The sequence below is a fragment of the Mus pahari genome, chromosome 1 (assembly GCF_900095145.1).
Source record: "Mus pahari chromosome 1, PAHARI_EIJ_v1.1, whole genome shotgun sequence".
Lineage (NCBI taxonomy): Eukaryota > Metazoa > Chordata > Mammalia > Rodentia > Muridae > Mus > Mus pahari.
The window spans coordinates 104,369,910-104,396,263 of NC_034590.1; the positions used below are offsets into that span (position 1 = coordinate 104,369,910).

At 46.4% G+C, this 26,354-nt stretch overlaps 2 protein-coding genes across 4 annotated transcripts in view; one reads left to right on the forward strand and one right to left on the reverse strand.

Annotated features, from left to right (window-relative positions):
* Insyn2a (inhibitory synaptic factor 2A) overlaps window positions 1-3,832 on the reverse strand; it is a 56,061-nt gene extending 52,229 nt beyond the window's left edge. The window contains exon 1 of one of the 2 annotated variants that reach the window (XM_021220226.1): window positions 3,113-3,832. The gene's annotated coding sequence lies outside the window, so the exon portion shown is untranslated. The remainder of the gene's footprint in view (window positions 1-3,112) is intronic. The other variant, XM_029539021.1, reaches the window with a different exon arrangement.
* Window positions 1-26,354, forward strand: part of Dock1 (dedicator of cytokinesis 1) — a 503,515-nt gene that overhangs the window by 266,813 nt on the left and 210,348 nt on the right. The window lies entirely within an intron of this gene.

Below are 26,354 nucleotides of genomic sequence, written 5' to 3' on the forward strand. Positions count from 1 at the left end.
CACCATCCAGACAACTTGTTTGTGTGAATTTGCCAGAGCTATACAAATCTGTATTCTGTCCTCAAGATATAAGATAAACACCTTAAGTGAATTGATTAAAGGTCATGATATTTTACTGTATTTACATAAAGGTAGATTAATTTAAATTTGGATAAGGGCTTCTCCAGACATCTTGGAACTTCATGGAGATAGGTGTGTTGTCATGTCGTACCAATCATATTAAATTTTGCTTTAAAATATTGAAGCCACTCCATAATGCCATGAAATATTAAAATCAAATATGAAGGTTCCACATCATAAATTATGTCAGCTAATTTGGGGTTGGAGAACACAGGTCTCTGGAGTTACAAAGGGTCCAGGAGTGATAAACACAGCTGTCACGTTTCTGAAGGAGCTGTGGAAAACAGTCCTTCTTGTGTCTAGGAGTCCCCATGGCCTTTCATTCCCTGGAGGACATGAGCCACCTCCATTCTGTATAATTGGTTCGGTGCCTCAGATGATCTTTTAACAGCCTCTCTGCTATGCATCTGCTTAGGTGCCTGGTGGGTTGGGCCAGAGCGTTAGCATTAAGGCCTTTGGAGACTCCATTCCTGTCCATCTACAGCAAGGCCTGCCCTGAGAACTGCTTCACAGCGCTATGCCTCCAATCATCTCTGAACCTTATTGCCTGAGAAGTAGCCTGGCCAACGCAAGGACTCTGCTTCTACAAGGGAGCTCAGTAGCTGTCTCTCTCAGTGAGGCGGCCATGCAGTGGAGCAAACCGGAGGATACAAATATCTAGCGATGTGGATAAGTACCTAGCCTCTCACAGGATAGCTGGTATCTGTATTTTCTGTGAACTCCACTGTGTACGGCTTTGCCTTGGAGATGCGGGCCTGTCTTGCACAGGCCTTTCTTTTATTTATGTAGCTCTTAAATTTTTATCTACAAAAGGAAAGACCAAAGTCAAAAATTGCCTCTTCATGGGGCAAAATAACTGTGACAGCATAGGAGCTCTCTATGGTAAACTGAGGTAGCAGGATGACTAGATCTTCAGTGAGCCTCCTTAAGGTTCATGCGGAGCCTTCTAGTGCTTGCCTTATTAGCCTGCTTCTTAACCACTATTTATGTTTCTCAGTGGAATAATAGACCTGATTTATGTCAAAACCCCAGTGTCTTAATCACGATAATAAACGAGAAAATCACGGCCACTGTTGTCACCTTAAGACCTGCTTTGCTTCTCAAGGACATCCTGTCTTTAAAGAGAGGTCTTTGCATCAGATTAATAAAAATTAAATTGAATCAGCACCTTTTAAAGGAAAAGGTGAATTTAATGAAGAAAACAGAACTCAATTGCTCCCATAATTGATACCAAATCCTGCTGTGCTACGCTGGGCTTCTTCCCTACCAAATTCAAATTCTATAAACCCATCCTGGAGCGCAGTACCCTCTCACGTCGATAGTAAACACAGACAGTAAATTAATATCTGGAAAGGTATGCAGATGGCAAGCCTTCCATTTTTTTTCCTCCTTTGAGCTGTTTTGTGCACGTTTGCTAATCATGCTTTTGAAAAATTGCAAAGATAAATATGAACTTTGAAAAGTAACATTCAACAGGATGTGAGTGTAAGAAATAGCACACCATGAATAGTAAAACCCAGCATGTTCCGCCTCTGCGGAGTGCAATGATTACTGTCTGTTCAGCCTTTACCGTCAGCTTCATAAGGCAGTAGCCTTCTTATTTATGAACTACTCATGGGAGGTGATCCAGCTTTTATGATCCAAATGGTATTTTTTAATCAGGTTCCTAGCTCTGTAACCTTGATCAAGCCCTGATCAGGCTGTGAAAAAGTCCTCCCCCCCCCCAAGTCATTTTCTAAGCGAAAGACTTGAAGCTACTGACCTCAACCCTGTGCTAGCCCTTGACTTGGTGCTCTGAAATGATCTCGTGGGTTCTTAGCCAAGGCAGGGCTTGCCCAAAGTTCCTTCCCACTCTTGCCAGTTTCACCTCGGGATGCTTCGGCAGAATTTCAGCACCCAAGCAGACAAGGTCAAATTAAACTGCTCCTCCTGCTGCCTCTAGCTCATGAGTCCAATGGGACAGCCAGTCCCCCAGCCCCAGGCCTGCACCAAGAGAGGGGAAGGGACCTGAGCCCTGATCTGCAGAGTAAAAGGCACCCATTTTTCTTCCTCATTTACTCCAGGGGTGCCTCTCCTCCCCCACTTCTGGCATCCCTTTATCACTGGCTCCATCTCCTTGTGGCATATTTTCAGGGTAGTAGAATGTTGAGGTCACAGGGAGAGGCTCCTTTTCTTTTTCAAGCAGCAGAGATGCCAGCCTGGAACCCTGAGCATGAACAAGCAAGATGCAGAGTCTTGTTCTTGACTTTGGGCTCTAGTCTCTGCCCCTGCTTGGGGGCTGGCCCCTGTTCATTCCTCTTTCCTGCCCTCACTAGCTCCCGAGGATCCGCAGCATAGGTTGGTTTCCCACGCTTGTGCAGGTCAGGCATGTGCACCCAGAAGCTCAGCGGGTGCAGACCCCAGCTCAGAGAAGGTGCCTATGCCAGTAACCAAGAGAGAAGACCAACATTTCACGTGGGCATTTTTGCCTTCTCTCCTGCTTCGGTCTTTGCTCAACGGCAGGCGGCAGGGCCCCTCTGCTCAGACTTATTCCCCCCATCTCCCTGAAGTTAATCAGCTGTACTGTACTTGGCAGTTCGCTTTAGTTTGAATAATACTTTCAAAACCTCGAACGTTCCGGGGAGATGGTCGTCCCCAGAGCCCACCACCCCCTCCCGCCCAGTTCTGCCTGGCCAAGGATGTCCTGTGCTCACAAGGCTGTGGCGTTTGTCTAGAATAGACATCATATTCCCGCTCCTCCAAGACTGTAGCCAAAGTTGCCAGATGCCCCTGGGCGACTAGGTCCTGCCAGATGCAGTTGCGTAACCTCGCCCCCCACCCCCGCCGCTGCCCGCCACCGGGTCTACACTGGGCTACACCCGCCGTCCCGGACCTAGACGAAGCCAGTTTAGGGGCTATTGCGTGCGCAAGAGCCAGGGTCTGCGCCCATTTGCCAGCGGTCAAGTACAGAGGGCTTGGGGTGCAGGAGTAGGGCATGCTGGGTTCTGCTTACCTTTGGCTGCTTACTGATAAGTGGAGGTCGGTGCAGCGCCTGGCTCGGGCATGTCTTGCCGCGGACCCTGGCAAGCCTGGCGCGGCACGGAGCACTCGGGGCAGAGAGCATCCACGGCAAGGATCTCCGAGCTCGCGCTGAAGGAGGCTCGGCTCCGGAGACTTGGCCAGCTGCGTGCCCGCCGCCCGGCCCCTCCTCTGCCACGGGCCCGGCCCGCCCGGCCCGGCCGGCCCCCGCGCCGCAGCTCGAGTCCCTTCGGCTCCTGCTCAGCGACGCGCACGGGGAGGCAGTGGTTCGGCCGGCTCCGGGGACGCCCGCGCGCTCGCCCGATCGCGGCGCGGCGGAGCCAGCCACAGCCACCCGGCTCCGTGCTCCTCAGATGTCCTCATTTACTGCAATTGTCTTCGGCGAGATCCGGGAGCCGGGGCCGGGAGGAGGGGGCGGAGACGGGGAGGGAGCGGGAGGGGAGTCCTGGCCGAGGCACCAGGTCCCGGCTACTCTATGCAACCGAGCGGCCAGAGGACTGAAGAGAGGGCACCCGGAGCTGCGCGCCAGTTGCCTGTGCGCTCGCTTGCCACCGAGGCGGGCGGAGCCCCGGGGCCCGTGGGGCGGGGGTGGGGCGGGGGCGGGCCAGGCCGCGTGCGTGGGGCGGGGGCCGGGCGCGTGAAGGAGCCCCTCCAGCCAGAACCGGATCGCGGGCAAGAGGAGGAGGAGGAGGAGAAGGAGGAGGTGCTGGAGGCAGCCGCTGGCTGCTGCCTGTGCGCGGAGCTCCTCAGCCACGTCCTAGGGTTTCTGAGCTGCAGGCGGCGCTGCGGGGCCCCTGGAACTTGTTGAGTCTACCCAGGAGCCACCTCAGGCGGGCGCGGGGACCCTATTGATTTCTTCTTCAGGATTGGGGCCCTCTGTAGGAAACCCTGCTGGGTAGTTAATACCCTAGATGGAAGGAGTGGACATCAGGGCAAGGCGCCCGCCCCCTCACCTGCAGATGTGTCTTTGGGGAGACTAGGGATGAGGGTTTCCCTTTTGTGGGTTGTCTTTTTTTTTTTTTTTTATGTTTGTAATCCATCAGGAGTCTGTCCCTCAAATAAGGACTGAAACGCAGACCTGTTTATTGGCCTAGGGACAAAGTAGAGAGTGCCTGACTGCCTATCAGCTCTGTTGCATCCCTATGATTTGTGGACATGTCAGAGCAGGCATCTCCCTCCCTCCGCTGTTCCTCATCTGGACCTCCTAGTCCCTGCTGCCCCCCCCCCCAGAGAGGCAGTGGGGGATTGTGTTTGTTTTGATCAGAGTTAAATAAACTCGGGAAAGAGATTTCTTTATCATGAACAGAGGACAGTTCCCCAGCATATACCCCAAACTCCACCAGAGTCTTGTGAGCACTCTGCTACAGGTTCAGGGTCTTCCCTGGTGCCTAGCAGCTGAAAAGCAGACACTGGGACTAAGTATTCTTGCATACAGGTCTCCCAGCCCTACCTAGGACTTACTGGAAAGTAGCCCCCACCGTTAACGTGGTGGTAAGCTTTGGCCAGTGAATTGGGAATTCAGATGGGAAATGCTCTTAATCACCCACCCTTACAGGCACACCTTTCAGACTGAAGACAGGCTCCCGTTTGTTCCTATGTATCCTTTTATCCCTGTATCCCATCTTAGTATTCTAGGCCACTCCATTGCTCTATCCTCATACAGTAGGCTGATAGAGCCCAGCTCTCTGTTTTATATATACTTTCAGCTCTTTTAAAGGGCTTTCTGGAAGACACTGCATTGTCTATGTAAGGTGATGTGTCCACACGTTTCAGGAGGAGGGCATTCTAAAACCTCTTCCCTTTGCATGTCTCTCATTAGCCCTTGGGATACATGCCCATGCTCCTGGGTAGAAGAAGATTTCTGTAGATATACCACCAGGCCCAGCCATATATCAGGAAGGAGCCCGAGCTCCACTGGAGTATCTGATCTTGTGAGCACCCTGCTGCAGGCTCAGGGCCCTCCCTGATGTCTAGCTTGGCCTGGTGGATAGGGAGAGAATACCAAACCTGGGGAATCTAGACTCTGTCCCTCCCACTCTCTAAAATGCCCTTTAGGACCCATATTCTCCCAATTCTAATTGCTAGCCCATTTATGTCTTTAACCCAGGAGGCTGCTGGGATCTGGCTGAGGAAAGGGCCTGAGTGCTGGCAGCTTTTATGTCAACTTGATTCAAATTGGAGTTATCTGAAAGGAAGGAACCTCAATTGAGAAAATGCCCCATAAGATCCAGCTGGAAGGCATTTTCTTAATTAGCAATTGATGGGGGAGGGCCCAGCCCATCTTAGGTGCTGCCATCCCTGGGCTGGTGGTCCTGGGTTCTGTAAGAAAGTAGGTTGAGTAAGCCATGAAGAGCAAGCCAGTAAGGAGCACCCTCTATGGCCTCTGCATCAGCTCCTGCCTCCAGGCTCCTGCCCTGCTTAGGTTCCTGCCCTCACAGCTGTGGATGAAGAACAGTGATTTTGGAACTGTAGTGAATTAAACCCTTTACTCTCCAAGTTGCCTTTGCTCATGGCACTTCATCACAGTCACAGTAACTCTGACTAGGACAGTCTGCACGCGTAAATAGACTGCTACCCAGATAGAAGCCAGAGGGGCTGTGTAGGATGGGACTGTGTAACAGCAGATGGCAAGAGTTCCTGCCTGACATGCCTCCCGCTGCCCCCTTCCCCAGGTGTGCTCTTACATCTTTGGGAATTCTGTCCAGAAAAACTTTCTGTAAATCTTATCTTATTGTAAATCCATAAGATTAAAACCCCCTTTTCCTATTTTTAAAGTATGTCACTGCAAATCTGCCAGGCAATATGGGAGCGGCATCATTGAGAATGAAAAGTTTGGGTTTGGGGTCCATGGGTAAAATCAGATAGACAGAAAAGTGTGTAGAGGAGGTTGGAGCTCAGCCACAAGCGGCACTGTGAGGTGGTTAGGTGTCTCTAGGGACAGTGTCAGTGATGATCCCCACAGTGGCTACCTAGAGGAGGAAATGATGGCATGCTATGGCTGGCAGGTTGGAAGATGTTCTAGCTGAGCTGTGGTTGCTCTGAATTCTTCAGCTGCCCAGTAACTTCAGCTGTTGCTAGGTCTATTGTCATCCTGCTTTGTATATACAGGCTCACTTAGGCCCCATCTGATGATTACGCTTGAAGAAGTTGTGGGAGCTTTGGAAAGGAAAGCTTATCTGGAGGAAGTAGGTTGCAGGGGTCAGGGTATAAGGTTAGTCCTTGAGGGTTCTAGTTGGATTCCACATCCCATCACCTACCAGAGGTTCGAGAAGTCCCAGCTGAGTATATCTACTGCCATGTCCCTCCTATCACCTGGGAGTAGCCTGCCACCCTACCTTCCCCACCATGATGAACTAATACCTCCAGGCCACACCCAAACAATCCTTCCTCTTTAAGTTGCTTAAAGAATTCTCATGAATTCTGTTGCAGTAATAAACAAGCCATTGATGTACCTCCTGCTGTTATAAAATATACGACTGCATTTGCCTATTGCATCACTAAGTCTGCCATCACAGATTGAGATATTGATGAGAGTATGTCTCATTGACTAAGGATGACTGTTCCATGAGCACCAGTATGCTCAGAACCTTCAAGTAAGCCTTGTGTTAGGGGCTGTGTGTGGGGGGGGGGNGTTGTGGCCTTCTTGCTGCCCACAGATGCTCTTTGCGTCATAGTTTCTGTGTGGACAGAACAGATGTATATATTAAGGGTTTATAATGAGTCCTTATGTTCAGCTTCCCCAGAAAAAAAAGAAAGTAGACTCATTTTAGGAATCAATTAGGTATAAATTGGTTTCTTAGATTTTGCTTCAGAATTTCGCCACAAAAGGTAGTCTTGCAAAGGAGAAAATAGCCATTTTAAAAAGAGATTTCCCACAGGCAGAGGCAGCCAGAGACGAAAGCTACACAGAAATTCATGCTGCCTAACCCACACAGAGTCTGCTCCTTTAACTGGAAGTCCTGAAATCCCAAACCAGTGAATTGGTCAGAAGATGTAGCTGGGTTACTAGGGTACTAGTCTAGCAAGGCACAGACCTGGGTTCTATTCTCAGCCTGCCAAAGGCAGACCTTGTGGTATATACATGCAAACTCAGTCCTTGAGAGGTCAATACAAAAGGATTACAAATTCAAGGTCATCCTTGGCTAAATAGCAAGTTGGAAGCAAACCTCGACTACCAAAGACCCTGTCTCAAAAACAAGTTTATCGTATTATGATAAACTGCAGTGTGTATGTGTGTGTTCCGGAATGTTCTGAGCAGTTTTAATTCCAAACTGATATCCTAAGAAGCAAATAGGTAAGAATTTCTTGGTCTTATCAAAGTGTGGAGGATCATCTAGAAACAACAATTTATTACCTTCTGAGGCCAGAAGACTTTCAGGAACATCATGCAGAACGAGAGTGTATGTCACTAATTTGCTGGAGAGATGCTCAGTGGTTAAGAGCACTGACTGCTCTTAACAAAGGACCAGGCTTTGATTCCCGGCTCTCTCAATTCTCACAGTGACTGTAACTCCAATCCCAGAGAAGCTGATGCCCTCTTCTGGACTCTGAGGGCACTGCATGCATACAGTGTACAAGACATACATGCAGGCATACTGCCCATACACTTCTTTAAATACATACATACATACATACATACATACATACGTACAGAAAAAGAGAGTATGTATCACAGGATTCATTCACAAGGATGTTTGTGGTGTTTGGTATGAAGCTGGCGCCACTGTTAGAGGTTAATTACACAGAGCCTGTGGGCCTCCTTGTACATCCATTAGAACCATGTGTCCTGTCATCTCCTAGCATTTTGTCTCTCTGTGTTGTCACTGCATCCTCACCATGCCTTATAATACATATCTCTAAATGAAGGGGCTTATTGTCAGTTATAGGAGCTTTCATCGCTGAAGCCCAAACCCAAGGGAAAGGGCAAAGAAGGGCTCAGCCTCCCTGCTCACTTAGCCACAGGTGAGAATGTTCTGAGGGAAGCTGCTGCAGAACCCTGGCCCTCCTGACTCTCAGATGCCCCTGTGACACAGTGCACTTGGGGATGATTTTCCCACCTCCTACTTTAATGTTCTCAAGTGATTCAAGGTGGGACTGTCTATGGTGAGCGGTTTCCCTCCTCCAGCTCAGAGGCCGCAGCTGCAGACATGGTCAACCCACAGTTCAGGCAAGGGAGCTTGCATGGATGAGCCCCTGTTGGGTGGGAGCAGTAGCAGATGCAAGCTCTGCTTTCTCTTCAAGAACAAGACCAACACAATGCTCAAAATGCACGGCAACCAGGCCTCCCCTTAGTCCAGGAGAACAGTTAGGAACCCTCTTCAGACATTCCATTTGTCATCTACCTTCTGCCTCCTGGACTTATATCTCCTTGCATCTCCATCTGTGTCACGCTCCCTACCCACAATTGCCTACTGTCCTGGTCACTGGATTTTACCTTCTTGGAGGCAAGCCACTTGTTCACCCTCTGATGCTACTCTCCCTTCTTCTTTCCCTTCCAATATGAGAGACCAGAGATGGTTTATCAGCTGCTAATCTAATTAGTTTGGGAGAAGCTGAGCATCTAGAAGACCGGTGAAAATCCCAGGTTTCTTAAACCAGTCCCTGCAAATAGAACTTAGGGAAATGAGATGTTTTCCCTTTTCAAGAGGATGCTGGTGGTACTAGCCTCCCTTTAACAACTGCAGCAGCTATGCTTGGTGAGGAAGGATGGAGTGGGCATGTCCTCCTGGCACTCTCCCAGACATACACGTGCCGGGCTCTCATCAAACCCTCAGGCAGCTGGGCACAGTGGTTCATGACTGTAATTCTGGTTATCCGGAGGCTGAGGCAGGAGTTCAAGGCATGCAGGGCTAAAGAGTGAGACCTTGCCTCAAAACCAAACAATCCCAGCCTTCCTTTTCTAGGTTGGCCACCCTTCCCCTCACACCCCAGGGCTCACTGAGGAAGCAAGCCTGCAGTAGCCATTTGACTGGCTTCACTCTTTTTCAGCCTGGGTTTCTCACCATCCATGTCTAATCCAAGGAGTAAGCCTTTTGCTACAGAGCCATTCTCCGGGTTTGCTGCCATCTCTCTGAGCCTGCTGCAGCTCAGCTTCTATAAAGCAGCTCATCTGCCCAGGCCAAAGATGACACCTTTAACCAGAACTGGGTCAAAAAGGGATAAAAATTGCTCTCAAATTTCAGGGCATGTCTTTCAGTCCACCCTGTGTAACACTGTCCTCTGTTCTTCCATCTGAAGTCTGTCCTTGGACAGAGGCTGGGTGGCAGCTTGGGGCATTGCAGGGAGGCCTGAAGTCAGAGTAGGGCAGGGTGGCACTTGTCTTGCAAGATCCAGCATAGGATTGCCTGGTTTGTCCTTGTTTGTCCCTAGCCTTCCTAGGCATGCAAGGAGGGAGCAGGAGCGTGGGAAGAAGACAATGGAATTCTCCTGTACCCTAGGCTCTTCACACGAGACGCGTCTGATGTTGCCACTCTTGTGACGAGCCTACAGCATGTTATGCCCCGGCACTTGGTGTATTGTCTGCTTCTGCCCTCATGGGAAGGCTGTGAAATATATTGAGACAAACTTTCCACAGATGTTAATCAGCAGTTTCTCCAAGGTCACACAGCTAGGAAGTGCTGGAGCCTAGGCTCACACACAGGTCCTGCCTGTTGCCAGGATGCTTGCTGCTTCGTTCAGTTCCTTATTTTTATCTGCCCTTGACATTGCTGTAGCATATATATGGTAAGTTGAGTGTGGCTTGACTTGGGCTGAGCAATCTTACAGGAGTGAGGACTGTCTCTATCCACTGTCATCCCCTTCGTGGTTTCTTATGGGTCGTAAGTAATAGGAGAGATCTTTGTCTCGAGCTCACTATAATGCTCCAGACCATCACGAGAGCGGCCCAAAGGGACACACTCTGACCCCAGTCAAGTCCTTTGCTTCTGCTGAGCTCTCTGCTGCAAGCTGGCAAGCCTCTGGCCAAGTTTTCTTTCACTTCCTTAGCTAGACATCCTCCTCTCGATGTACCTGTCCTTGGAACTTACTGGAGAGACCAGGCATGGGGACAGTGGCAGAGCAGGAGGCTTTTGTATTGGGTAGTGCTGCTTCACCCATGTGATTTCAGTGACATTATCACACATTGTCTCCATCAAACGACAGTTATTAAAATGATCCACCACAACATACATGTTCCGTATACACCACAGAGCTCTTCTTCAAAAATTTTTATGCCATAAGTAATAAAGTTATATTACTGTGGCCTTTACTGATGATACAAAATCCCTGCCTGCTTTCATTCCTGAGCCCCAGCTAATTTGGACAGCACTTTCTCCTCCTTCTCCTCCCCCTCTTTCTGCTTCTCCTCCTTTTCGTCCTCCTCCTGCTCCTCCTGCTCCTCCTCCTGCTCCTCCTCCTGCTCCTCCTCCTCCTCCTCCTCCTGTTCCTCCTGTTCCTCTTCCCCCAGTTGCTTGCTGTGCATATAATTCTAATTACCTGCCCTTGACATTTTTATACTCAGTGTAATAAATTATTTTGCTAATTTGGGTCTAGGAATTGATTACCTGACTTTGAATGTTGTGTTTACTGGGGAGTGTGGATCCTGAGAGTGGGAAGACATGGTTTTTGTTTTTAAGTGCTCAAGTCCACGTTGGAACAGTACGAATGTCTTTGTAAATATCTGTTTATATTTGATGACCCCTAAGTCCACACACAGATTTTCAGTTGCATTTTTACTACTAATACGCTTTTCTTTCATACTGAAAATTCTTGGGGATTAGATGAGCAGGTTGTTCATCTAATGCACTGTACTGCAGGCCAAGGTTCTCTTCATTCAGCATAAACCAGGTCATGGTACCTTGTGGGCGTGTTACACTCTAAGGAGCATGTCTTTAGACCTTACTTCTTGGTGCCTTTCTGCTAGTTCCACTGTGCCTTTAAGCTAAAGTAACATTCAAACATTTCTATGAACATATTTTATGTGCAATTTTACTCCCAGGATTTAAAGAATAGCATGGGAATGTGTAAATGCTGCCTACAATTCTTCATTTGTAAATAGCTTGTGTCGGTAATTTCAAGTGCAGTGTGTATAGTTGGAACACGTTTCTGAACCCCTTGGTTGCAGCTGTCACGGCCCCCTGCTGCAAGGAAACTTCAATGGGGTCCTCCAGGCCTCCACAGAACCTGAAGTAGGGAAGAGTCATGAGGTGTCGGCACCTCCTCCTTGGTGATGGAGGCCTTTTCTTTTCGGCACCCACTGGCTCAGTATTTCAGTATATTAAGAAAAGAAAGTCATTGTGCTTTATAGGGTATGATATATACATATCTATAGGAGTGTGTGTGTGTGTGTGTGTGTGTGTGTGTGTGTGTATACAGCTTCTGCTCAGTGTGAAGATAGCAGGACATCCACATTCATTCTGAGTGTGTTTTCAGTGTGAAGCCCAAGCTTTTGTTTTAGAATGTATTGACTACCTGAAAAGGATTCCATAAAGCTAAGGAGTTTATAAATTAAAAAGCAGGAGGCTAGTCAGGAGATTGAAGGGGATGTTATTCTCAGTGGCCACTGGGGGTTCCCTTCATCTCTTCTTGTTTGTAAATGAAGAAACCTGGGCAGTACTGAGCTCACTCCTTTCCATGATGAGCAGGTGAAGACAGAAAAAACAAAACAAACAACAACAACAACAACAGAACAAAAAACCAACCAACCAACCAACCAACCAAAACACCTCTTTATTAGATAAAGCTCTGAAGTTCTAGTAAAAGATCAAATTTATTGAGACTTATTTTGTTCCCTGCACTCAAATATGAAAACAAAGTAATTAATTCCAATGACACCTTTTCTTCTTCTCCATGGAGTAAATATTATCACATGGAATTGTTGGTAACGCTTCCAAATCCCTTAAAATTAGACTTCTGACTCATTCACACTGTGAAAATAGTGAAGAAGCAACCTCCTCACTTGCAGGTTCATGATTCTGCCTCTTTCTTTTTTGGTCTCTGGGTGTTAATGAAGAGTTTTTGGTTCTGGAACTTTCTCTTCTGCTAACTGCAGCACGGGCAGAGGAATGAGGCTCCACTTGCCTAGTTAAGCTGCAGAGCTCAAGCTTGTGGCTTCCATGCTCCCCTGCCTTTGCAGTAGGCAAATTGCTTAAATTCAGTTTGATATTGTAGAGTATAGCTAATAAGAAGAGCGGGTGAGCAGATTAGGGTTGAATTTAGCCGTACTGTGTTATCTTCGTGCTTCATCTGATGGAGTAAGTGTCAGAGGGTGACTGGATGTGTCCAACTTGAGTGCTGAGTATCAGCTTTTAGCTGAAGATAGCCACAGATGCTAGTCCACACAAAATTGAAAATGTGCTTTAAATGGTGTGAGATTTCTAATAATAATGGTGATCGTGGTAATGATGATGATGGTGGGGATGGTAGGGATGGGAATGAGGATGGTAATAATGAGAGAATGTGTCATTTGTATGAACTTTGTAATGGCAACACGGTTTTCCAGTATGAAATGCTAGGCATGCCTGATAAAACACATGACTTCTAGAGGAAGTGTTCTTCCTTCTACAGATATCTCGGGAGAGCCTTGTCTTCAGCAGTACCCTGAGCCAGGAACTCTTACTAGGGCCTGAAGACTCAGAACAGGTTGCTTAACACAAGGAGGATTCCTTGTCTGTACCGCTTTCCAGTGTTTTTCAAAGCTGGAGTTTGTTAATGATTGGTACCTAAAGGGCATGGTGCTGCCTTTTGGATAAATGACAAATTGGGAATCTAAGGTGCTGTTCTCAGAGGAGTTTAGACAAATTTGGGAAACATCTCTCCTCCACTCCTTCATTGTAAGCAAAACCTGGACCTTATCTTCCGGTCTTCCTTATGCTATTCCTATAGATGCCACTGTGTCCTTCGCACACCGTACTTTTGGAAATCGATGACATCAGCACTTTTATTCTCCTTATTTGTGAAACTAGGTAATAGTTACCAGCACCAAGTGCCAGTTGGAGAAGCCAGCTCAGCTCAGCTGGGTCAATACACAAGGCGAAGTCAAGAACCTTACATAAACACCCTTCCCAGGAGCCAGAAGGACTCAGAACTGTCTACAGCAATATCAGATAAAGCAATCTGCCTTGAGGACAGGCAAAGCATGACTGAAGCTGTCCACGTTTAGTGTACAGATCTACCAGATGAACCAATGGCACTTTGGGAAGACTTGAAAATACTGTGCCTCCCCTCATCCCAGAAACAGCATCTTGCATTCTTGAACATACCAAATAATTGGGTGTTTCTCCTATACTTTGAGATCAATGTGAGCATCATCGACGACACATTGCTCAAAAGAATCCTTTGTGGGGAAAAAAAAAAAAAACGGTGTTGCAAGCTTTCCTTTAAAAAGTTAATTAAAATATCCTAAGACTTTATGGGCCATAACGTCTTGTTATGAAAACCGGTCTCTGCTGACGAAGCAGAACACCTATAGAAAACACCTTTTAAAAATGAAACAAAAATAAGGAGGTCGGGGAGGGGTGGAGGCTTTAATCACAGAACTCAGGAGACAGGTAGATGATCTCCCTGAATTCCAAGCCACCCTGGTTTATATAGTGAGTTCCAGGATAGCCAGGGCTACATAGAAGGATTCTGTCTCGAAAGAATAATATGTTAAAGAGTAAGTTGTGTTTAAATTCCAATGAAAGGTTGTTTGTGGGGCTGGTGCTATGACTCATGGTTAAGAGTGCTTGCTGTTCTTGCAGAGGACCCAGGTTTGGTTTCCAGCACTTGTGCTAGGCAGTTTACAACCACCTGTAACTCCAGCTGTGAGGGATGCTGCAGATGTGGTACCTGCTTCAGGCCTTCATGAGAAGTAAGATCTCTTACCTACTGAGCCATCTCTCCAGTCTCTGAAGTCGTTTTCAGTGAGAACCAGGGTGTTGTGCAGAGTCCGTCTCTGAGGTGAAGTGCAGCAATCTCTTTAAGGAGATCTGTGTGTGCTGAGGCTGTTAGCCCTTCCAGAACACTAGACAGTGCTGTTAACATTGGCTTTTCATCTCCAGCTGATTCATTTACATGTTTCACACAGCCAAATGTGCTGTCTTTGTTGTAGGCTTTTCATACGGGGGCGGTTAGGATGACGGATATGATATATGGATTTTTTTTGTTTTGATAGTTTCCAAACAATTGAGATAAATAGTTAAGTTTCTATAATTGTTTCTTATAACTGTATGAAAAATTATTAAGCATAAGCTTCCTATTTTTTTCACTAGAGTAAGAATCAATAATCAATCAAATGTATGTTTTAAGGTTATGTTTAGTACTATAGGTTTTTATTCCAGAAAGCTGAGATACCCTATCCCTGCATCATTTTGTGTGTGTGTGTGTGTGTGTGTGTGTGTGTGTGTGTGTGTGTAGGCATGCCTATGCCACAGCTGGGTTGTAGAGATCAGAGAACAGCCTTGGGTATCAGTTTTGACCTTCTGCCTTGTTTAAGGTCCTGATCTTTTATTGCTATGGGCACTAGGATAGCAGCCCCATGGACTTCTGTGGATGCTCCTCTCTTTTCCATCTTCTCCATCAGATATTGGAGTTACAGATATAGATTTCAGTGCCTATCTTTACATGGGCCCTGTAGATTCAAACTCAGATCCTCACAGTTGTATGGCAAGTCCCTTTTACCCACTGGGATACCTGCCCAACCCTCCATTTATGTTTAAAACATGCCCCCAAAGTGACATGATGCTCTGTGAATTCCCCAGGCATCTTTGAGGGTTTCCATCCCACTTTGGAATGTGTCCACACCCTGTCATCTATTAGTGCTTTGTAGTGTCCCCTAGGGATATAAGATAAACTTAATTCATGTGGCGTTATTTCTGAGTTGCTACCATTAATTCTATTTAACATCACCATTCATTAAAATCAGTTCGCTCTCCAAGGAGCTCTGTAAGTACCAACAGTTGCCAGCACAGGCTGTCTTAGTGACAGCTTTCTGTTTACCTGGCCTTGAGGACTTACCTATACTGACCTTTCCCAAGCGTGTCTAACCCAGGTATCATTTATCTTGTCTGAAATCCATTTGGATTCTCAGGACCACTCTTTGCCATTGTACTCTCCTTCAGCCCCTGAGTGCTCCCTTTGAATGGTGGTATCATGGTCCATAGAGATAGATGTCCAGGATGACTCTGAATGCTTAACTCATATAGGCTAGAGAATGAGCTTGCTTAGGGGGTTTTAGAGTGAAAATTAAGGATCATTTGGGAGTACCTAAATTGGATTTTCCTGAAAGAGAGCAAACTCTGGGGTTTTACAGTAGCCAATCTTTCAGGAATGAAGATGGAACAAAGGAATGGGCTGGGGGCAAGAACCTGAAAGCATGTTTTTGTCAGTGTAGAATATATACCTGTCCTTGCATGGAAGTTTCCATGACATGTGCTTGAGTTTGAAGGTCCATCTCTCCTCTACCGTCAGAATCAAATGCTAAGTCGTGGTGGCATGGCACTATCTGGGAGATGGGTGCTTAAAGGGCAGGAAAGTCATCAAATCCCTTCTTCCCACCTCCCTCAAACCTTAAGATGATGGATTGGGAAAGCAGATAAGGCTGAGAAACAACAACAACAACAACAAAATGACCTGACATCAATAAGAGCTCCATCCAAAATGGTGTAAAATTAACGGTTTTCCACAGGGGAGCCGTTGAATATATAGTAAGAACTCAAGTGTCCCAGGGATGCTTAGAGATAGTTTAGAGGTTTGTGCACACTGCCTCTGAGGTTGTCTCTACACCCCCAGATGTCTAGACCTTTAGAACTGGCAGATTCAGCTAAGAACCTCCCTGACACCTTAGCAGGCCTGCCACAGTCTGCTGTAAGTCGGATCCTCCAGGGATGCTGAGCCCCGGCTAGGGAAACCCCATCCTCGGTTGTGGTGTCCCTAGACTCAGTTATAAATCTCTCCTTATCACCAGTCTGTGCCATTATGATTCACTGCCAGTCTCTCTGTCTGCCTTTTTTTTCCCCAAGTCATAAAAAAAAAAAGAAAGAAAGAAAGAAAGAAAGAAAGAAAGAAAGAAAGAAAGAAAGAAAGAAAGAAAGAAAAAGAAAAAGATTTCTTCTTTCAGGTTCTTGGTTTCCTTGCTGAGAGAATGAAATTTTTTATGTCGTCTTAAATTTGGCGGTTATTGCCCTATTACCTATGGAAACTACTGTAAAGACCTCACTCAGCTGCCATCAGATCCAGCCATAGGCATCATTTGTGCCACGAAAGGTGGCCCCAGTGCTCAGCTTGGAAAGAATGGCCCCTGCTTGGCTCTGCAAATGACTCCCACTGAAGCCTTGGAGAGCTGACGACGTGACACGAGACGTTAAGGAGCTGTAAAGGGAATGGCGGCTGAGAATTTCTTGCGGAAATGTGGTACTGCTTGTGATTTGATGGTGATGGAGTCAGAAGGTCCTTCTCTGTGAATGGCGGGAGTAGCTCCCAGACACCCAGGGTCTGTCTGTCTACAGGGAGTCTGAGCAGGGCCGTGTCTTTCTCCTGCAGCTTCTGGTTTATAGATTTTCAGTTCTCTTGTCTCTCCCTTTCTCTGCGTCTAAACTGCATCCTGGTTCCCACCGACCACGGCTGTGCTATGTACTGAGGCCAGGGCAAGCCGGCAGTTGTCTTCTGGCTGATTTTTTGGCTAATTGAGGTTACAATAGTGTGGCTTTGAAAGTTCGTTCCTCCCCTTCTCCTCTTTTCCCCTCTTTTCCCCTCTTCCTCTTTCTCATCTTCTCTCTACCTTCCAAGATTCTACAGCCTTGAGGTTTCCTGCCTAGTACATATTAAGAATATTCTGTCATCCATTAGATTTTTGTCTTATTTTCTTTTAATCCATTGTTTCCTTTTATTACATTTATGGGGGAGGGGACCTGTAGGAGCCATCCCAAGTGTATGGAGGGCAGGAGAGGTTAGGGTTAAGGGTTAAGAAGTTAAGGGAGCTGGATCTCTCCTTTCACCAAATAGAATCTGGTTACCGAACCTAGCTCGTCAGGCATGGCAGCAGGTGCTTGTACCCGCTGACCCATCTTGATGGGCCTTTCAGTTTTATTTTATCTAGGACACTTCACAGGAGATGCATCCTCTTGGCAGTAAGTGTGCATTAGAGTATTGCTGACATGTAAGGATTAGCTGGAAAGGCAGACCTCCAAAAACATGGGAATGGACAGCTCTCTCTCTTTTAAGATCCCAGTTGGAGCGGGTAGGCCCTAGACTGTGGGAAGGGCAGGAGCGCCAGTGTATCTTGCTAGGTAGTTGGTGTTTCTGTGCTTTGTGTACCTCTCTGCATGGCATTCTCCCAAGTGCTTCCCAAATGAAAGTTCTAGGGTTTGGGGGTTGGTGCACTTAGGCATATGGAGAGAATTCTCCTTCCGGGTACTTACTGACCTTGGTAGTCCTGCTAGGCACCCTGTTTGCTGATTTCACAGACAGCATGTGAGAATTTGGGGTCTGGACTTAGTCTCTCCCTCTGAGCTCTGGGGTCCTCCCAAGAGGAAGTAGTCTCTGTGCTTTTAATTCTTGTCAAATTTGCCTCTGACATTTAACAGCCTTTATTGTATTGAATTTTGAAGGCATTGATTTTTCTGTAGTAGAAATTATGGATTAGATAATTGGTGAAATAAGAAAAATCCTGATTCCATAATTTTCTTTTTAAAACATGGTACCAGGAATAGGCTTATTTGGTGAAGAGGAAAGGAAGGGGGTGGGCCTTCCCACTGTCCATCTGTCCCTGGGTGGGCCTTCCCACTGTCTATCTGTCTCTGGGGTGGTCCTTCCTGCTGTCCATCTGTCCCTGGGTGGGCCTTCCCACTGTCTATCTGTCTCTGGGGTGGGCCTTCCCACTGTCCATCTGTCCCTGGGGTGAGCCTTTCCACTGTCCATCTGTCTCTGGGGTGGGCCTTCCCACTGTCCATCTGTCCCTGGGGTGGTCCTTCCCACTGTCCATCTGTCCCTGGGGTGAGCCTTCCCGCTGTCCATCTGTCCCTGGGGTGGGCCTTCCTGCTGTCCATCCGTCCCTGGGGTGGGACTTCCTGCTGTCCATCTGTCTCTGGGATGGGCCTTCTTGCTGTCCATCCGTCCCTGGGGTGGGCCTTCCCACTGTCCATCTGTCTCTGGGTTGGTCCCTCCCACTGTCCATCTGTCCCTAGAGTGGTCCTTCTCACTGTTCATCTGTCCCTGGGTGGTCCTTCTCACTGTCCATCTGTCCCTGGGGTGGGCCTTCCCACTGTCCATCTGTCTCTGGGGTGGGCCTTCCTGCTGTCCATCTGTCCCTGGGGTGGGCCTTCCCGCAGTTCATCTGTCCATGGATGAAAACCTGCACCCTCCCTTGAGTACTTGCTGAGACCGAGTGCCTGCCGATCCCTACCCTTTTCTTACCCTGTCTTCTGCTTTTTGTGTGTGAAACCTATTCCTGTCTGTACCAAATGAGCTGTCTGTCCTGACACACTGCCCAGGGTCTCTTGCTCCATACAGTGTCACTTCTGCTATTTGAATCTGCAAGTAAAATTAAGTTTACTTTGACTAACCCAATTTTACCACATAAAAGTGCCTGTTCACCTATTATGATGGTTGGCCTAATGAGTCCTTGCTATTTCCATGTTGGGAAAGTACTATACAATTTAATAGAATGTAGAACTCACATTTTGAATTTTGAACATTGCCCAAGGTATAAACATATATAGCACAGTCCTTTTTTTGTAGCAAGCCCTGTTTTCAGTCAGCCCCTGACTCCCCAAGGAAGCCGCGGACTCCACACTGCATTGTGTGGCTAAACTGGGAACTGGTAGTCTATGTGTATGGAATATATTCCAGTTTATGCTAATTTGTGGCAACCACACTCACTGTAAGTATTGAAAAGTGTCTGTATTTCCATAATGCTCAAAACTAGTTTCTGAAGCCAGTTTAATCTCACTTAGCTTTTAAAACTAGCTATCATAATGGCTTGTACAAGTTTGTGTCTGCATTCATTTTTTCAAAGACTCCAGAAGAAATACCTTAAGGAAGGAAAAGTCTTCAGTTCTGGCTCACTGATTCTGCCCATGTGTCGTCTGTGAGACATCATTTAGTAATGTGAAGGGTTAAATTATTTCAAGAATGATGTCACTCTCAAATCTTTAAAAAAAAAAAAAAGAAAAAAGAAAAAGAAAAAAGAAAATGCTTTTAGAAGCAAACTGATACCCATCCACCATGTGACAATGCGGTTGCCTCTGTCTTTTACATGCTAGTCTGTACTGCATGTGCTTGGGCTAATGTCCAGTCCTGAGGTAGAATACCCACTGGGTTAGAAAGCAGAGCAGCCTTTGATGCTGCAATCAGCTAGCTACTCTGGAGAGCCACGATTCTCCCTCTGGTTCCTCACCCGATTCCCTCAGCACCAGCCATACTTTCTAGCCACCTCTGCCCTGCCTTCCTCAACTCTTAGCAGTTGAGAAGCAATTCTACATCCATCTTCAGACAATTCTCCAGCGAAGGATGAATTTGCCAACTTCACACTTCTGCTCTTCCACAATGGAGGAGACCTTCTCTTAAGGACTGAGTTGGCGTGTTTGGTGGACACTATTGCATATCCATTCCCTATTCCTCTCTTAGCCACAAAGAATGTCCAATATCTCGATAGCTTGCATGCTGACTTCCTGCCTCTCACAGTGATGGTTCCCTGCTTCTTATATTCACTTCTTTTCACACGAAAATAAAATTTCTCCCTAATTAAAAAAATCGAGCAGGAATGCATACTCTTTTAATGAGTAAACATATCACAGCAAGTGGATGTAATGTAAGGCATCAAACCGTTTCTGTCCCCTGCTCCCACTCCCCTCCTCCCCACCCCTATCTTTTCAGGTTCACACACAGTGTTGACAGCTGTCTTCCGGCACCTTTTCTGCTGTGGTATGAACACATGTAGCCCAGGCTGGCTTCCAGCTCCTGATCCTCCTGCCTCTGCCTCCAAAGTGTGAGGAGTGTGGGTGTGTACTACCATGCCTAGCTATCGCTGGTATTTTTCTCACGGCAGTCGAAAGTGGGCTGGCACATACACCATAGTTTGTGTTCTGGGGAACACGCTTTGGGGAACGCTGCTTCTTTGGCTCTGCTAATCATGTAGGGTCATGAGCTTTCCTTGTATAGAGATTTGTACCTTATTCTAACTGATGATTCCTGTTCGTATGCATCATTTTCTAATTTTTCTCATTTATAAACCAAAGTAGACCACACACACAAGAAAGTGAGCACAGAGAATGTATTTATGGTTTGGAAGTTATTGAGACAGTCTCATGTGGCACTTCTGGGTCCCTGGGTACTCTGCTCCCTCACCTGTGCCTCTCTCCATCTTTCTGCCGTGTGTCTTTCCAGACTTGGGTTTCACTACCTCTTGACTTTGCTTCTAGTATACATAGTTGAGAGTTATTTTTTAGTGTTTTATCCTTTCTGTGAGCTGAGCTTTTTCAGTGACACACATTTTACTATGGGTCTATGCTTGTTGATAGTATAGCTACAGATTGTTCATCCTCTTTAGCAATGAAAATGCCAGTTGTGGGATGGGTCACAGCAAATGTATCATTTCTTCATGGATGGATACCTGACTATTGGTGTCTATTGGTGCTTGCAGTGAGAGCCATGTTGGTGGGGTCTTTCATCTGCCAGCTCTCAGTAATTCCAGGAGGAGACCTCCGGGATAGCTTTTCCTCAAGGTTAATGCTTTCCCCTGACTAGGGCAGCCTCAGCCCTTTGTAGGTCTATGCAGGAATAACAGTGCTTCGATGTGACCAGCCTGATTCCTTTCAGAGTACCTACACTTCACTTGTTCTACTCCAGCATTTTATGGTGTTACGTTTTTCATTGTATGCAGACAGTTTCTATGTGATGGCACTGTAGCAGTGGTAATGTAAGGTCTAGCCTGGAACCCCGCTCCTCCTCACCCAAAAGCTCATGCATACTATTCTAGTTTACTATTCTGCTGCTGTGATAAACACTTCGATCAAAAGCAACTTGGGGGAGGGGTTATTTCACCTTGTGCTTCTGAGTCAAGGTTTGCCATTGAGTGAATGCAGAGGAGGAACTGAAGTCAAACGTGGGAGCTTATGAGCTTACGTAGCCAAAACCTGTCTGCCTAGGGATGGTGCTGCCCAAGAAAATTCTCCACAGACATGGTTTTTTGATGGATAGAGTTTTTTTAACTCCAAAGATTGCAACCAAGATTGCAAACCCTCATCCACTCTCTATCATCGTATTCTAACCCCATATTCAAACCTCTCGGGCACACTGACCTCTGCGCCACATCTAAGAAGGCTTCTCATATTTCCCATTTGCTCTTTGTCTCTTTTACAACTTCCCCTATGTGTGTTATTCTGAAGCCTTGGTAAGACTCCCCAGCCCTGTGCCATAAGCAGGCAGCTGTGCCATGTGGAACTCAGGAGGACAACGAGGACAACTTGCAAAGTTCTGGATGCCACCCCTGCTAGGAGTCTTGTCTTTCTCCCCCTACCCTGTGATACCTGACTGGGCATTCCCGTAGATGCAAGGCAAACGGAGCCATGTACATTCCTGCCCATTGTCCACACTGGCTCTACTTCAGAGTACAGAACTGTGGTATGTGCCATGAGCACAAAAGCCTCCAGGTCCTGCAGAGACCCAGTGCCCATGGCCATGATAATTTAGAACAGAATCCACAGCTGGGCTCTAGCCCTGCTTGTCTTGAGCCTCTGGGAACAGATAAGTGCTCACACAGAAGTCACAGATAAGACTTGCACATAAGTCTGCCTTGTTTTTCAGACCTTGACACTGACAAGGTACCCTAGATAATGCTTTGTGAACAATGGCCACTTTCTGTCCCTGAATCCCCCACTTAAAGACTCAACACCCGATTCCTCAGTTGTCCACATTCCCTGGTAATTTAAATGAAAGTGAAAAAAAAAAAAAAAAAAAAAGAGGAAATAATAAAAATAAAAAAAAAAGAAAAAAAAAAAAAAAAAAAAAAGAAGAGGGATGACATTGCTTGGATGATAGATGGGTTCCAGAATAGTCATACTCCACCTTCTCTATATCAGAAACAAACAGACAAATAACCCAGAAGAGAATAATGAAAAACATCAAAATGCCCAGTATGACTCAAGTCACCTCCTTTCTTCTTTCTCACTGCCCCTTTGACCCAAAGGCCTCTTTGATTGGCACTGAGTATCAGAGTGTGCCTCTGGTACTAAGCCATCTGGTCACTGCTTTTTTCCTAAAATGAACTGATGGGGTTGTCACTCCCCTAGGAAATACATCTTGGCTTCTATAGCCGAGTTTATTCACTGGGACTTGGAATGATGGAATCCTTGACACTCTCAGGTGAAAGGGGGGGCTCTCTGTGAAATTTATGAATTGAAATTGTTTTCTAGAAGCTGTGCCATCTGCTGTATCTTGGTTTTATTAGCGACCCCAGGGAAAGCAAAAACCTGTGAGCTTTAAGAGTCCTGTTTGGACTGCTGAGAGATGGCTCAGCAGTTAAGAACTCTGATTGTTCTTCCAGCAGTCCTGAGTTCAATTCCCAGCAACCACATGGTGGCTCACAACCATCTATAATGGGATCTGATGTCTTCTTCTGGTGTGTCTGAAGACAAATACTGTGTACTCATATAAATAAAATAAATATATTTTTTTAAAAAAAGAAAAAGAAAGGAAGGAAGAAAAGGAGAGAGAGAGAGAGAGAGAGAGAGAGAGAGAGAGAGAGAGAGAGAGAAAGGAGGGAGGGAGTCATTTGGGAAGGTTTCATGACTTCCAGAGATGTTGAACTGCTCCAGGTAGGACACAGCCCTGAGGGAGCTTTGCCTACCAGCACCACGCAGAAGTGAAGTGACAATTCAGTATGAGGAGACATAAACACACTTAAACACAGCCTCAGTGTGCTTGCTATAGACACCCACTGAATGAAGAGAGAGAGAGAGAGATTCCTGCATGTTTTTAGAAATGTTACCAGCTCCAGGAAGGAAGACCTGCCTAGGAAGGTCTTCAGAGGGGACTTGCGGTTCTAGGAAAGAGGACTGGGAACTCCCCAGGTAGCTGCGTGCTGAGGCTTCTAGGTGGGCAAGCTTTTCTACTGACCCGGATAAGCACCCTCCCCATGTGGGGACAGATGTTGAGTTTCTGTAGAAGAACCACTATAAAGCACCTGGGCCAACTGGCCCTGAAACGGCGTATAATCAGAAGTGCCTTTCCTATTCGCTTTCAAAGGTACTGACTTTTCTCAGGACTTTTCAGGGTACAAGAAGTTTTGAAGCCTTAAGTCAAATCACCAATTTAGAAAAATTGTAGACTGTGTAGGAAGCTGTATAGGAAGCTGTTTATGCTTGCTTTTTGAGGTAACTACAATATCCTAGAGCAGTGAGGAGTCTGCCAGCTCTGACAGACATTGATATCATTGGGCCAAAATCCCAGCTTCTTTACCCTGCTGCAAGTCAACGGCAGAGCATCAGAGGTGCAGAAATTTGCACAGTGGTTCTGCCTGCTTAGGTCACATTGCAGGGAGCGGATACTCTCAGAATAGGACTGTGGCGCCTTTATTTTATTTTATTTTATTTTATTTTATTTTATTTATATTTGTCTTTATTATTTTTTGGTCACCAAAGGACAACTTTTGGCAGTCAGTTCTCTTCTCCCACCATGTGGGCTGCAGGTGTTGAACCCTATTCTTCAGGCTGACGCAGAGCTCTGTTTTGACCATATATATATATATATATATATATATATATATATATATATATATATATATTCATACTGGAATACCATCTAAGTGATGCTTAGCACAGGACCCTCTATGGAATTTGATCTTAGGGATACACTCACTCCCAGTTGCTGTCCCCGCTTCCTAGACACCCCAGGAGCACACCTGAATTCGTGGCTCCCCTCTGACATCTGTAGGGTAGAGGTGGAAATACATTTCGCTGCTTCTTCCACTTCTGTCCAAACCCAGGCTGCGTCCTCTCCTGTCCCCATGTGTTTTTATGCTCATGCCCTGCTGCATCCCTGTCTCTGCCTGTCCTCTGCATGTTACCCGCTGCGATCTAGAATGCAATGCCTAAGCTTAACTCTGTCCTCAACCGTGTAGTCTCCTAGTGCGTCCTCACTTTTGTTCTCCCCTTAACCCTTCCTTCTCCCTGCCAGAGGCCCCTTCTTCCAGAGTCACCAGCTGCTACACATAGCAGTCTCATACTCCCATGGTTTTTTGGGTCTTCTTCCTTTTCAGTGATGACTAGACAGAAGAAAGTGTTTGTCACTGACATCAGTAAAGCATAGAAGTGATCACCTTCAATTGAGTGTGTCAGTGTCCTTAGTGTCTCTTCCTTCTTGCACCTTGGTTTAAAGAGTTCAACGGAAAGCCAAGATACGCCAAGCAAACAACATTTCTAAAGTTGAGAGGAGACGCTCTCATAAACACAAGCATTTGGTTCAAGGAAGTGTGAGCCGTAGGGTTTGGGGTTCAGGTGTCCGATCTGCTCTGCCTGGTCTTGTCTCAGTCACTTTTCTTGGGCTCTATTGATGGGCTTAAAATATTCCCTCCATCATGTTCACTTAGAATACATTTGGCCAGAGTTGATTACTCCTTTTTATGACTGCTCAAAGTTTCCTGGTTGATACCATGACTAGCTGTCTCCTATGGTCTCTCTAACAATTGAGCATGCTTATAATCTCAGCACTTGGGAAGCTGAGCCAGGAGGATTACAGTGAGTTCAAGGTCTGGTGAGGGTGTGTAGGAAATATCAGACTATTCAGGGCTATCTCAATAACTTAAAACAGGAACAACTACAAAGAAAGAGAATCACACAGATTAGTGTGTACTCGTGTTGAGCGACACCTCAGTGTTAACCTAACACTGTCAGACTGGTGTGCAGCTCCTAAGCCCTAGTTAGAAGAATATCTTATACCCTTGCAGTTTCCCCTTCTCTCTGTGAGCCTTATTTATAATCCCAAATCTTTCTTCCCTGTGTTTCTCTGTTCACTTGCTCTTACCGCAGCCCCTTCTGTGGGTGTTGAAACCGTGTATGGCATACCCAGGCTGAGCTTCCAGCTTCACGTCCTCTCGCCTTCACTTGCCCCCCAAGGGCTGGAGGTATAGGTGTGAAGCATCTCATTGCCTTTGGGTGGCATCCCACCATCTCCTTGACTCCTGTTCTTACCTTTCCTCTCTACCTTACTGAAACCCTTAACTTTGTTTTTAATTATGTCTACCTATTTGTGTCCAAATAGGTTTGTGAGTGTGAGTGCAGGTACCACTGGAGGCCAGAAGAGGGCGACAGATCCCATGATCTGGAGTTACAGGTGGTCATGAGCTGTCTCCTCATGGGAGCAAGTGACTTTCTGTGCAGAATGCTGTTTTGCTTTTCAGCTGAGGTCCCGTGTTATGACAGGAGCATGATCCCACACTGTCACTTTATCTTCCAAGCATCTGTTTTCAGTTATTAAGTTCTATCAGCTAAAAGTGTGTTCTTCATTTTTAAACTCTTTAAAAAGGTAATTATGAGATAGCATTATACTGCCAGGCATCAGTAGGGCTGATTTGGGTTTATTTCCTGGGGTGATTGACTCTCACTAGCAGTGTGACAGAGTCAAAGGCATTTAAAAGGGGGCTCTTTAGTCTGTCTGCTTGAGAGAGTGGATGGGGGCAGCTAAAAAAAATTAAATTTACACTGTGAGTTTAAAAGCTAAAGAGGAAATGGCATTTAGAAATCAGAAAGAAGAAAAAAACCTTAAATGCCTACTTACATAGCTAGTCTTTTTATTCATTCTGTTTGTAAGCAATGTGTTGACTTGACTTGAAGCCATTAGGGGTCTCAGTTAGCAGTCTTGACCCTGAGCTCTGTGAGTGTGTTTGAGTTCAAGCTGTTCCCCCCTGGTGACCCTCCACAGTCCCATCCCTTCTGTCTAGGTTCCAAATACATATGCAGACAGGGTTGTATGCTAAAGAAGGCTTCAACTGGTGGTGGCTTCTGGTTCATTAATTTCTTAAATGTTCTTTCTCACGGCTGCAAGGGACTGGCCTCAGAACCCTGTGTGTTCCTAACTGCCTTCAGACAGAAGTGTTCATGGAAGGCTTGAGTTGTCAGATGAAAGAGCTCCTCTAGAAATGACTGCACTCAGACATCATGAGCCGACTTTTCAAGGAGGAATACCTTTACTTGTTAAGAAGGGGCTCTGGTCACCAGGAGCGCAGTGTGCTTGTGGTAGCTGGCTGTGTCCAGTACTTTCCAACC